At 47.3% G+C, this 13,872-nt stretch overlaps 1 protein-coding gene and 1 pseudogene across 4 annotated transcripts in view; both read right to left on the bottom strand.

Annotated features, from left to right (window-relative positions):
* Window positions 1–8,114, bottom strand: part of SGMS1 (sphingomyelin synthase 1) — a 318,863-nt gene extending 310,749 nt beyond the window's left edge. For 2 of the 4 annotated variants that reach the window (XM_023225166.2, XM_023225163.2), the window contains exon 1: window positions 7,024–7,304. The gene's annotated coding sequence lies outside the window, so the exon portion shown is untranslated. Of the gene's footprint in view, window positions 1–6,455; window positions 6,708–7,023; window positions 7,305–8,009 lie in introns of those variants that run through there. The other 2 variants (XM_023225165.1, XM_023225164.1) reach the window with 2 other exon arrangements.
* A 5,412-nt stretch (window positions 8,115–13,526) lies between these two features.
* The window catches only part of LOC111551332, a 1,971-nt pseudogene continuing 1,625 nt past the window's right edge, over window positions 13,527–13,872 (bottom strand).

Genomic DNA, 13,872 nt, shown 5'->3' with positions numbered 1-13,872 from the left:
AGAATGGCGTAAACCCGGGAGGCGGAGCTTGCAGTGAGCTGAGATCCGGCCACTGCACTCCAGCCCGGGCGACAGAGCAAGACTCTGTCTCAAAAAAAAAAAAAAAGAATTACAGTAAGACAGAAAATTTTACAATATTAGACAGAAAAATCATATTATATATTCAATGCAATGCCCATCATACTTTCCTAACTTTGCTGAGAACTTAATAAGCATTCCAAAAGCATATGGAAGTATAAAGATCCACAGATAACCAAGTCAAAGTCTAAAGAAAAGTAGGGGCTCACTCTGCCATATAAAACACACTGCAAAGCTACAATAAAAAAAATGGGGGCGTGGGCATAGAAACAGACAGATGACTGGTATCCGTATGTTGCATATAATGGGGAGTTTCAGTTTTGGGTGATAAAAAATGTTCTGGAAATGCATAATGGTGACAACAGTGTAGATGTACTTAATGCCACTGAATTATACACTTAAAATGGTTAAATGATAAATTTTATGTTATGTGTATATTATCATAATTTTAAAAGATTTTTAAAAATCAATATATTGAATGAAAGGAGCTAGACACAAAATGGTCCTATACTGTATGGTCCATTTATATAAAATTCTAGAAAACACAAACTTATCTACAGTGACAGCATATCAGTGGTTGCTTAAGTCTGGGGACAAAGGGATGGATGGATTACAAAGGGGTGCAAGGGTAATTTTGGGGTGATGGAAATGCTCTGTATCTTGTGATGGTTTCACAGTTATGTACATCTGTCAAAAGTAATCAAGCTGTACATTTTGAATGGACTTAGTTTACATACATAAGTTACAACTCTTATTTTTATTTATTTATTTATTTATTTATTTATGAGACAGGGTCTCACTCTGTCACCCAGGATGGAGTGCAGTGACGCAGTCTGGGCTCACTGCAAACTCTGCCTCCTGAGCTCAAGCAATCCTCCCACCTCAGCCTCCCCAGTAGGTAGGACTACACCAATTAACCAGGCTAACTTTTGTATTTTTTGTTCAGACAGGGTATTGACCAGGCTGTTCTTGAACTCCTGGGCTCAAGCAGTCCACCTGCCTCAGCCTCCCAAAATGCTGGGATTACAGGTGTGAGCCACTGTGCCTGGCACTGGCTTAATTTTTTTTTTTTTTTTTTTTTTTTTTGGTAGAGACAGGGTCCTTCTCTGTTGCCCAGGCTGGTCTTGAACTCCTGGACTCAAACAATCCTCCCACTTCAGCCTCCCAAAGTGCTGGGATTATAGGCGTGCGTCACCATCCCCAGCTTTAATAACTCCTAATAAAGTTGAAAAAGTAAACTAATGTGTGTATGTGGGGACCTGAGGTATGATAAAAGTGGCTCCACAAAACTATATGAAGGAAAGAATACACTGTTTAATAGATGATTTAGGAAAACTGTCTCACAAAATGGAAAGGAAAAAAATAATGTGAGATTCCTATGTTTTCCCATATACAAAGATGAACCTCAAAGAGAATAAAGCCCTCAATGGGAAAGGTAAAACTGGAAAGCTGACAGAATACAGAATATCTTTGTAATCTTGGGGTAAGGAAGAACATCTTAGGACTCTTAAAGTGCAACCTAAGGCAAAAATTAATGGATTGTGGCTATATCAAAACTAAAAATGTCACAAAGTTACAATTGACAAAGTTGATAAAGAGATGACAGGATGGGATTAACATCCAGAATATATCAAAAAAAGTCTGCAAATCAACACATTAGGGAAAGCAAGTATGGCTAGTCAAATAAATTATAATCACTGATGAATATATTAAAAGAGTTCAAATTCACTAAGAAATCATATAAATTCACACACACAAAAAAACGAGATCCCACTTTATGGCCACCAAACACTGGTAAAACTAGAAAGTTGGTTAATAACAAACTTGAACAAGAACGTGGGGAATCAGGAACCATTGTGCACTGATGTGGAGCAGAAAGCAGCTGAGCAAGTCTGCAGAGTAATTTAGCAGTGTTTAGTAAAAACAGATTGTTTGTACACCACCATTACTCAGCCATCCCTCTCCTAAGTATATATCCTTAGAGCAGTGGTTCTCAAACTTTCCCATGTATCAGAATCTCCAGCCTGGGCATGCTGAAGCACAGTTTAGGGTTTCTGATTCAGGAAGTCTAGAATGTTGGGACCCAAGAATCTGCATTTCTAACAGTTCACAGTTGATGCCGATGCTGCCAGGTGTGGACCATACTTTGGGAACCACTACCCTAGGGATATTCTCAACTCGATCATTAAGAAAATGCACAAAGACCCAGCTACTCAGGAGGCTGAGGTAGGAGAATCTCTTGAGCCCAGGAGGCAGAGGCTGCAGTGAGCCAAAATCGCGCCACTGCACACCTGCCTGGGCGACAGAGCGAGATACTGTCTCAGAAAAAAAAAAAAAAAAGAAAGAAAAGAAAAGAAAAAAAGAAAGAAAATGCATACAGGATGTTTGCTAGTGGTAGCAGGAGTAGAGGTGAGTTAAGCATCCATCATTAGGGAAATGGGTAAGTAAAAGTAGGAGACACACAAAAGACCAGCCCTACAAAGCAGCAGTCAAGGCAATGCACTAGATAAACCTACACTAACAGGGATCTCACAAATAAAATGTTAAGGTTCTTTTGACTTTTATGAATGCCTGCAAATTTCCATAATAAAAGCTCTAATGTTGAATAAAAAAAGAATGAAATCTATAGCATAGAATCACTTATGTAAACTAAAAACAAACACAATAACTCAACATCTTTAACAAGGATACAGACATATGCAAGAACATATCCTGCACTGGAGAGAAGGCTCCTCTGGGGGAGAGGGGCCTGGGGTGGGGTGGGAGGGGAATGAAGGAGAAAAACATAGAACAAGCAAGGGGCTTTTTTGCACAGTGAGGATCCTGTGCCAAGAACTGGAATGTGAGCTCAGCTCTCAGCACCAGGAATCTAAAAGGTAAATCACCCAAATTCTCTAAATCTCCACTCACCTGCATTTACCTATAATGGTTGCTTCAGTTAAAGTCCCCGTGGCTTTACATCATTAAGGGGGCAGATCAGCTTGTCACTGAGAGTGGAGGGGAATCTTTCTCAATACCAGCTTGGGATGATTTCAGGTCCCCAAAATCAAACCTGCTACTGAGCCCTGGATTTTCCTTTTGACATATTAGTTTAAAATGATACTAGTGCTCTTGGCTTTTGGCAGAGTGTGTGTGTCTGTTTCTCTGTGTCTTTCCCTTTGCCGTCTGTGTGAGTCTCTGTGTCTGTGGATCTGTGTGCGACTGCATGTGTGTGTTGTGTTTATCTGTGGAGATAGAGGACTAGGAGAACAGCAAAGCATTCCAGCGGAGCCTGAACCACACTTACTCATCATCACCATTCAATGCAGCTTTACTGAATCCCGGAAGTCACAGTTATAAAACCCAGCTACCTTCCTGGGGCTCCGCCCACCCTTCTCTCCCTTTCTTCACTCTCTCCTCCCCAACATCCAGTGCTGCCTCCCAACTCCCACATCCAAGTGGGCTGATCCAAAATAAGGTCCTTTTGTGACTGGGTAGCTTAATGGAGGTAACAACCTTTACGGGGATGCTCTTAGAGAGGAGAAATAGCCATTTATATTCCTGACCAAAAGCCTTTAATAGGAAAGCCAAAAATCTTGAAGACCAGGATGTCATAAAAGTTCTTCCAGAAGAGACTTATTATGGTTATAGCTACCATCCAAAAAAGGCAAAGCCATCTATAACATGTTATACCCCTACAAGGACACAAGGGCCACAGCTCTTTCCAAGAGCCACTGAATAGTTTGCCATATGAAGTGGTGGGAAAGTGTATGTGGCAATCAAAAAATAAAAATCACCACTGATCAAATTTGTGTGAGAAAATGCAACAGATTCTTCTGACAGGATTGCTCTAAAAAGCAAGCTCATGCCAAGGAAGTATATCTTTAGGGGAAGAAGAAATACCTAAACAATTGGAGGAAGGAACAGATAGTGATGGTAAAGGGCAGAATGAATTGGCAGCACATTCATGCCTCCCTCCTAAAGACCAGGGCATTGATCCCTGTGTGCAAACAATCCAGAACTTTTATTCCCAAAATACTCTTTCAGCTTTTCTATAACAGCACTTTTCAGAGTTTTCCTGAAATATTATGTATAAAATGAAGTTTTGTAAGTTAAAGCACATTTGACATGCAACAGGAGCACTTTTTAGTTAAAAAAAAAAAAAAAAAGAAAATTCTGCCAGGTGCAGTGGTACACACCTGTAATTCCAGCACTTTGAGAGGCCAAGGTGGTAGGATCACTTGAGCCCAGGAGTTTGGGACCAGCCGGGGCAACACAGCAAAATCCTATGTCTACAAAAAGTAGCTGGGCTTGATGGTGCATGCCTATAGTCCCAGCTACTTGGGAGGCTGAGGTAAGAGAATCACCTGAGCCTGGAGAGTTCAGGGCTGCAGTGAGCCCAGATTGTACCACTGCACTCCATCCTGGGTGACAGAACAAAACCCTGTCTCAAAAGAAAAACAAACAAAACTGATGGCTATACTTAGGAGTCAAGAATCCATTTGGTTTTCATGACATATGTTAACAAAGCACACCATTTTTCCAGCTGAAATGCAGGATCTGCCACAAGTTTGAAAATTAATAAATTTAACCAGAAAAGTAATAGAATCAAATTTTCAAGCTAAAATTGAATGTCTATGGTCCACACAGGCAATCATGTCTTATGAAAACATAAACATTCTTTAAATGTCAATGTGCAAAGGCATTGATGCATATATTTTATTCTAACCATATTAATACAGACTTAAAAGTAGTTGATGAACATGGTGAATACTGGTAAATTCTTCTGTTATGAAGAATTTTTAAAATTTCAGCTGCAGAGGCATGTATTGAGTACTAAGACATTGTGCAAGATGCTAGAAATCCTCCAATGAGTAAGATACTGGTTTAATAACCGTGTCCCTCTGATGTCACTTTAATACATCTCTCGAGTTAATGTCTTTTATTAAAAAGTTTCCAGATATTTCAAATAGCTCACTATCATCACCAAAGAATTGCAGAAATATATCGTATTAATTTACTAAAAACATAAATTTCTATTCTGTGAAGCAGAAATTGAAAGAAAGGCCACTTCACTGCTTTACATACCACTATCACTTTCTGCAGAATAACTACTTAAACTGCATGGCGGCAGTGGCCACCCCCCTGCTACCCAGCAGGTCACAGAGATGGAGAGACTCAAAAACATGCTATATATTGCTGTATATTTTAAGAGGCGCAGTAAGGAAACTCGAAAAACCAGGGCCTCCAGAGCTAAACAGGAAGCAAGATAAGGCAAGTGAGCTGCCACAGGCAGAAGGCAGCTCCTGGAGGTTCCCCCAAAGCTGGCGCCTCCGACAGCAGGCACAGGCTGCTGCTTGCTTGCTTGCTTGCTTCTTTGCTTGGCCACGGCATGTCTTCAGAGCTGGAAAGCTGCCACCTGCTGAATCACCAAACATCCCTGGGCTTCCCTTGGAGCACTGACCAGACAGGCACCCATCCCCCGCTGCCTTAACCCGTGGACATTTCACACCCCGACCAATGAAACGCCCCGCCCTCTCCCCTTCTGCACAGGCCAAAACAGCCACCAACCCCGTTCCATCTGGGCAGCTCTAGGCAACTCCCATCGCGTTCCTACGTCACCAGTCCCACTCCTCTCCTTCAGCCCACTCAGTACCCCCTGAATGTTCAACCCCCAGTGCCAGGAAGCGTGGGGAGTTCACAGTACAGCACATCAGACATTCGCCACTTCCACATCCAGGGAACCAACCAGAAACATCCCCAAACCTGAAAGCAAAATAACCTGTCCAAACAGCTTTAAAGGTCCAGGAAGGTAAATGTCAAGTGAGCTAAAATAGTCGACAGGCCCCAGAACATAGAAAATAAACTTCCAGAAAGCAGCCTTCACTTGGTTTCGCAAGCCTGTACCGCTGAAGTCTGTACTGTTTGAAGGTGAAAAGAAACATCTGAGAAGCACCTGCCTGGATTCTCTTCGCTCCCTCCTGCCATGACAACCCTCCTCCCGATTTCTACTTCGCGGCACCAAAGGGGAAAGCAGCATTCACCAGAACGCTCCTGGCTGAATCCGTTAGCTGGACTACGGCACTCTACCCGGCCCACGGGAGGATGCCACAAGCCCGAGTTCGGGTTAAGACGGTGGGAGAGGCAGCCGCTGCTGCCGCTGTTTTGCCCTTGACACGTCGCTGGGGGATAGCGCAGACCCCCTCTCTCACGGAAAAGCCGTGTCCTGGAGAGACTGTCCAGTTCTCGGTTGCGCGGATGCCCCTCCAGGCCTTGCCCCTAAACGTCCCCGCCCAGCGGGGGTAGTCCTGAGGGGTCTCAGAGCCGCCCGCGGGCCTAGGGGGCTGTTATGTGGCCTGGGGAGAAAGGGCCCGCTCCTCGGGGAGGGGGAGTCCCACCTGTTTCGTCGTCAGGGGGCATCGAGGGGCCACTGTGGGGGAATCCCGAAACAGTGGGCGCCTGGCCGGCTGCGATCTGGCCCGAAGGTACCAACTGTCACACCGCCACCTAGGCTGTGGGGGTGGGGCCGTGATTGGAGCCAGCCCCTGGGGGGGTCTCCGGACCCCCGGTAGGCCACTGCCCAAAGGCTCCTCGCCTCCCGATCGCCCCAATCCGACACTGGGCAGCCTTCCAGCCCGCACGCAGTAGCTCTTAAAAGATGCCCACTGACGCCTCCTCCTTCCTCCCCGCCCCAACTTAGCCGGGGAGCCCCGCCGGCGGCCCGCCCCCTCCGAGCCCGGATCCCGGCCGCCGGACCTCCCTGCTGTGCCCACCCCCGGGGAGCAGCAGCTCTGGGGGACTGCCCGCCAGGTACGCGCGCAGCACCGCGCGGGCTGCGCTCACGCCCCCTCGCCCCAGGGCAGCCTGCCCGCCGCTCCCCGGCATAAGGCCGGACCCGCGAGACAGGTGTCCGACCGGCCCCCGCGATCGCGAGGCCGGCTCTCTGTCCCGTCCCCCACGACTCACTTGCACTGGAGTCGCGGCAGCAGCCGGAATTCCGCTCGCGGAGCCCCCCGCCGCGGAATGAAATCCGGGGCAGGGCAGCGTCGGGGCTCCGCACCCCAATCGCGCTCTCCGACCGGCTCCCTAGCCGCGAGGGGGGAGCAATCTACCCTAGCCGGTCCTTCTCACTCCCGACCTGTCCGCCGCCCGCCGCCCGCCGCCGCTGCCCCGCTGGTGCGAACGTTTCCGACTTGCCACCGCGAGCCTCCCGGGCTGCCGAGCATGCCCAGTCCGCGGCCCGAGCCGGCCCGGCTTCCCGCGCCACGCGACTCCGCTCCTCCGGGTGTTCGCGGCGGCCGGGGGGGCGGGACGGCCGGGCGGGGTCCGCAGGGGGCTCCTCCCGGGACCAAGCGGGACCCCCGAACCAAGGGACAGTTGCGGTTTGGACCCCTTGAATTTTACTTTCAAGTAATGGGAAACGGAGAAGGCGGGTGCTTTCCCCAGCGTTTTTAGGGGCCCACTAAGTAAGGCCGGGCGGGAGCCATGTTTTACAATCAGGGACGGTAAATCCCTTGGGGCAGGGCCGGAGACGGGAGCCGCTAGAGCTGGTCACAAAGCAGGGTACGCAAACTCAGCTTGCTGGAAGCCAGGCACGAGTTTGCAAACTACTCCTGGATTCTCTTTCCCACCTAGCCCAAGGGCTGCGACATTTGGGATTAACGCCTGATGGATCATTCATAGGAAACGGCCGACCAGACTATTGGGCCCATTTTCAAACCTCTAACCATAGACTCTCATCTTTCTCCCACAACAGAAAATAAAGCCTCGGGCGACGCCTGGGAGTGTAAGGGAGGCGCAAGAGCTCTAACCGCCAGAGGTGAAAACTCCGGCTGCGTCAGAGCCGCCCCGCCCCGCTTGGGCCCCACCTCCCGCCGCCCCTCCGAGCTGCGGCGAAAACCCGGAGAGCAGCGAGGCCGGGGCCGGAGCCCGCGCATGCCCAGTAGCCCCACCTGGTGCGGGTCGCCCGAAGGTTTTCCTCTGCTCACCGAGCGGAGCCTCAGCGGCCAAGTTAGGGTGGACAGCGGGGAGAGCTGGCTTTCCCGCCCCGACGCCCGCCCTGCCTGGCCGGCCCGCGCCGCACCTCGGTGGCCTAGAGGTAGCCCGAGGCCGTCCCTCCCGCGGGGTCGGGGACTTGGCGAGCGGGGGAGGGGGCGAGCGACGGGCCCGGCGTGACACGTGACTGTCCGCGGCGCTCCGGGCAGCCATCTTCCGCCCGGCCATCGGGCCGCGGGCGCTCGGAACCGACCCGGGAGCTGCCGGGACGGGAGCGAACGCCGTCCTCCCTCGCCACGCCCTCCTCCCTCGCCACGCCCTCCCGTCGGGCTCCGGGTGCCGGGCTCTGGCCTCTGCTCCGCACTTGCCTCCGCCTCGCCTTGGGGTACGGGAGTCCTGCACCGACTCCTGGCTTGCCCAGAGGACAGGTTCTCGCTCGGGCCAGAAGCAAACTGGGGCGAAATTGAGACAGCAAAACTCCGGTGGCACAGGACCCCAGCTTTTCCCCAGAGGCGGAAGTTGGCGAGGGAGTCTTCTTCCGTTATCCAGCGAGAGCTCTGCTCCGGCTGCCTCCCGGTTCTAACCTAATCCCTGCAGAGGAGTGATGTACCGGCAGGGACGTTGGACAGAGGCCGTGCTCTTCCCTGCGGCGCATACCTCGCGGCCCCTGCTGGTGGGCAGCTGCGATGGCGCTGATATTCATAGTGAACATTTATTGAGGGCCTGCCTCGAGTCCCTTGGGTTTCCTGGTGTCTCGGGACCTGCCGCGTCACTGTCAGCCTAGAATTTGTTAGAAATGCACGTTTTCGGCCCCACATAGACCTACAGAACCAGCAGCTGCGGGTGGGGTCCTGCAATCTGATTAACAAAGCCCTCCAGGTAGTTGTCATGGACGCCTCTATATTTCAGCTAAGCAGTCCATTTTATTAAGCTGGGCAGTGAAAATTTCCATAGTTTTCCCCAAAGCACAGTGAGGAGTCAGGGATTCAAAAAGAGGCAATCTGCCCCAATGCAGGCGTTTTATTGCACCCTCCACTGCTGGCTCCTCTGGCTTTTTAGCCTTTAAGACACAGTACTGCTCTTCTCAGGAAAATTAGGAAGGGACATTTGTCACATACGTTTGTCAAGTACGGCTTTAAAATAATTGAAATTCAGTTTAACTGCATGTTTTGAGTATCTACTGGGGAAAAGGCTCTGAAGTATAGTAGCCCTACTGGTTATTTTTGTCACTTTGCACCTAAAAGGTGAAAGGAAGGCTTGCTTTCTTGTGATGTAAATTTTTTCAAACTAAGGGAGTGCCAGAAAACTGCTGGCTGATTTCTCTCCCGTGTTGGTTTCTCTCCCGTGCTATCCAGAACGTGCTGTAAGCTTTGGACTTCCTGAAACTCAAGTAAGCATCTGGTCTTTGATGTACTTTAAAATGCACCCCACCCCCCGCATGCAAGATAACTAAATTTTTCAAAATATTAATACTTCTTGAATGTAAATGGTGTGTCTAGGGTACTGGCATAATTTTTTTTTCTAATTTTCCGTATGTTTGAAATGTTTCATAATAAAATCATTTTAAATTTTTTTTATGAGTAATTTTAGGAGGATATATGTAGCACATGGAAAAAAGCAGGACATAGAAGTATTTCCACTTTAATTTCAGTTTCATAAAATAATTCAGAGAGGAAAAAGTCATAAATACACCATACATAAAAATAAAATCATAAATAAATACAGAAAGAAATCTAAAAAGAAATCACCATAACAGTAAAAGTAAATTCTGAGTGAAGTGACTTTAAGAGAGTTGCCCCTCCTTGAAATTATATTTAGTTATGGTCCGTAAGTCACTATTATTTGTAACCAAAAAAAAAAATTTTTAATAAAAATAATTGGGCCGGGCGCGGTGGCTCAAGCCTGTAATCCCAGCACTTTGGGAGGCCGAGACGGGTGGATCACGAGGTCAGGAGATCGAGACCCTCCTGGCTAACACGGTGAAACCCCGTCTCTACTAAAAATACAAAAAATTAGCCGGGCGAGGTGGTGGGCGCCTGTGGTCCCAGCCACTCGGGAGGCTGAGGCAGGAGAATGGCGTGAACCCAGGAGGCAGAGGTTGCGGTGAGCTGAGATCCGGCCACTGCACTCTAGCCTGGGCGACAGAGCAAGACTCCGTCTCAAAAAAAATAAAAATAAAAATAAAAATAATTCTCCCTCTTCAGTCCATCCAGTCCTAAAGAATTTTTATCAGTGCCCTTTTTTTTCTTCAGAGTCTCTCTGTCACCCAGGCTGGAGTACAGTGGCACCATCACAGCTCCCTGCAGCCTTGACTTCTGCAGCTCCAGTGATCCTCCACCCTCAGCCTCCTGAGTATCTGAGACCACAGGTGCAAGGCACCATGCCCGGCTAAATTTTATATTTTGGGCAGAGGGGGTTTCGTCATGTTGCCTAAGCTGGTCTTGAACCCCTGAGCTCAAGTAATCCGCTGGCGTCGGCTTCCCAAAGTGCTGAGATTATAAGCATTGGCCACTGTGCCTGGCCTACCAGTGTATTTCTTAGGAAAATTTTAATAAACGTCATATTGTTGGATTGCAAAATTTTTGGATTCCCAAGTACACAGAATATCATGAATTAGGTTGCTGTCAAGACAACTAGGAAACAAAAATGAATCACCTGCAAGTCACAATCTGTCATTAGAAATCATGTTAAAAATAATACTAAGAGCAAATACTGAGGCAAATGCTTCACTTGCCCGAACAGCTATTCTGAAGTAAGTGGTTTGGTTCCAAATGAATGGCTTTTCTACCTTTAGAAGGTAAACTACCTGCGACAGAGCAAGACTCTGTCTCAAAAAAAAAAAAAAAAAAAAAAAAATGTGGTTTTATTCAGTGGACCTTTCAGCAGTAGCCATCGCTCACCATTGAGAAGGCGGGCCTCTCCCACCACCTTAATTTTTGTAGGTCTATCTTTCACCCTCTAGCATATGTCTTACTAAGGCATCTGAAGTACTTGCTACTTCGTACTCATGGGATCCAATGATGATCACATAATGTCATCAATGGAGTGGGCCAGTGTGATGTTTTGTAGAATGTCGGAACAATCAAGATCACTTCAGACTATTATGGCAGTGAGCAGGAAAACTACTGGAGCCCGTACCAACACTGGGAAGACATACTGTTGGCCCTGTTGGGTAACAGCAAATCACTTCTGATGTACCTTGCAAATTAGTATGGAGGAAAAGGCATTAGCAAGGTAAATAAGTGCATACCAAATGTCAGATCTTCCCCAGCTGCATACCAATGTGTTAATCGGCACCAATAAAGGTACTACTTCTGGGAGAGCAGCTGAAATTGGAGTCCCCATCTGATTACATTTATGACATTCCATAGTCATTCTTCAAGATTCATCTGTCTTCTGCACAGCCTAAACTGGTGAATTAAATAGGAGATGTTATAGGTATCACTACCAACAACCTGTAGTCAAAGTTCAAATAGTGCTCTGGAAGCAAGGAGGCTTTTGTTTCTATCCACGGAAATTTGTCTCAATGGGATCCAGAGCCACGTAACCTAAGTAACAGGAGCAAGACCTTAGGAGCCCCCGCTTAGCCCTTTAAACTCTTCTGGCCAACCTGGGTTCCAAACCAAGGCTAACCAAAAAAACTAGCCAAAGACAACAAAGGTCATTCCAAGTATTTGCCCCGAGGCTTAGATCTGATCATACTCAGCGTTCTGTGCTCATTCCTGTGTTCCTGGCTAGGATTCCTGGCTTTAGTAACTGCTTGGCTTCTCCTCTTCATCGACAAAAAATTGGAATTTATTTGAAGATACCAGGGTAGAACAGGGATGCAGCTGAGGCTCAGGATGAGATGGGAACCAGGAACTGGAGTATTGAAAGGAACCCAGAAAGTCTCCCTCTGTCTCCTCTGCATTTCTATTTATTCTCTCCCTGTGCTTTCTGGCTTTTTGCCTTCAGTTCCATGAAACGACCACTTGAGAGCTCCCAAGTTGTTCATCTCTTCCAGAGAGTAGCAAGAACAACCCTACCTATATTCATTAACCCTCTTGTCTAGTTGAATGCTATTCCCCCAAATTCCCACTCGTCACTTAATCTTACTAATATTTCAAGGTCCATCTCCAGTTTCACCTTTTTTTTGTATACAAATGATCATAACAGCTTTATTTATAACAGCCCCAAACTGGAAACAACCCAAGTGTCCATCAGTAGGTCAATGAATCTATTCAATGAAGTAGTACTCAGCAATGAAAAACACAAAAACGAAAACTCTTGACACATGCTACCACGTGAATGAATCTCAAAATAATTATACTGAGTAAAATAAGGCTGACCAAAAAACGGATACATATTGTATGATTCAATTTGCATAGAATTCTAGGACAGGCGAACTAATATTAGAGCAAAAGGGCACTTGGGGATGATGGGTCTGATTCTCACCTTGATCACGGTGATAGTTTTACGCAGGGTATACATATGCCAACACACTGTACACTTTAGATATGTGCAGTTTAGCGGGTGTCAAGTATACCTCAGTAAAGCTAAAATTAAAATTTTTTTTTTTTTGAGACGGAGTCTCGCCCTGTCGCCTGGGCTGGAGTGCAGTGGCCGGATCTCAGCTCACTGCAAGCTCCGCCTCCTGGGTTTACGCCATTCTCCTGCCTCAGCCTCCCGAGTAGCTGGGACCAAGCTCCGCCTCCTGGGTTTACGCCATTCTCCTGCCTCAGCCTCCCAAGTAGCTGGGACTACAGGCATCAGCCACCTTGCCCGGCTAGCTTTTTGTATTTTTTAGTAGAGACGGGGTTTCACCGTGTTAGCCAGGATGGTCTCGAACTCCTGACCTCGTGATCCGCCCGTCTCGGCCTCCCAAAGTGCTGGGATTACAGGCTTGAGCCACCACGCCCAGCCAAAAATTAAAATATTAATGGGCTTCACATTCTGGAGACACTGGCAGTAGAACTATTATTTTCAGCTTGAAATATTTGGTAAAAGTGTTTTGAACTTTATCTTCACAGTTGTAGCAAGGAAACCAAAAGGTATAAACATTCACTGATGGAAAAACAATGTCATAAAGTCATCCCAGTATCTGTGGGGAGTTGGATACCAAAATCCTCAGATGGTCAAGTCCCTGGTTTAAAAAAAGGTACAGTATTTGCATATAACCTACCCATATCCTCCTGTATAGTTTAAATCATCACTAGATGACTTATATGACCCAATACAATGTAATTGCTGTGGGAATAGTTGTTATACGGTATTCTGTAGAGAATAATAAGAAAAAAAAGTATACATGTTTGGTACAGATGCAATTTTTTCTTAAATATTTTTGATCTGTAGTTGATTGATGTGGAACCCACAAATACAGCAGCAAGCTGACTGTATATACTAAGAAAAATTACAAAGTGAAAATGAGGAATCTCATTTGGTAAATGAAACCAAATCTAACATATTTCTCAACAATGAATAAAACCACTTGAGAGTCAAATATTTGGTGTCTGACAGCCGTCTCTCTCCTGCATATTGCTGTGGTTTACAACAGTGGTGCCCTTGGGTTTAGAAACCTGAACTGTGGTCTTCAGTTGTTCCCCAAGCTCTTCTATCAGAGGCCCAGACACTCCAAGAGGCAAGTAACTTTCCTTGACTGGTATCAGACTCCTGGATGGCTGTGTTTGTGCATATTCCACCGTCAACAATAAGAAGGGCACCGCTGGCCGGGCACGGTGGCTCAAGCCTGTAATCCCAGCACTTTGGGAGGCCGAGACGGGCGGATCACGAGGTCAGGAGATGGAGACCACCCTGGCTAACACGGTGAAACCCCGTCTCTAC

The sequence above is a fragment of the Piliocolobus tephrosceles genome, chromosome 9 (assembly GCF_002776525.5).
Source record: "Piliocolobus tephrosceles isolate RC106 chromosome 9, ASM277652v3, whole genome shotgun sequence".
Classification (NCBI taxonomy): Eukaryota; Metazoa; Chordata; class Mammalia; order Primates; family Cercopithecidae; genus Piliocolobus; species Piliocolobus tephrosceles.
Note: the sequence above shows the minus strand (reverse complement) of the source record. Positions and strands in the feature narration are given on the sequence as shown.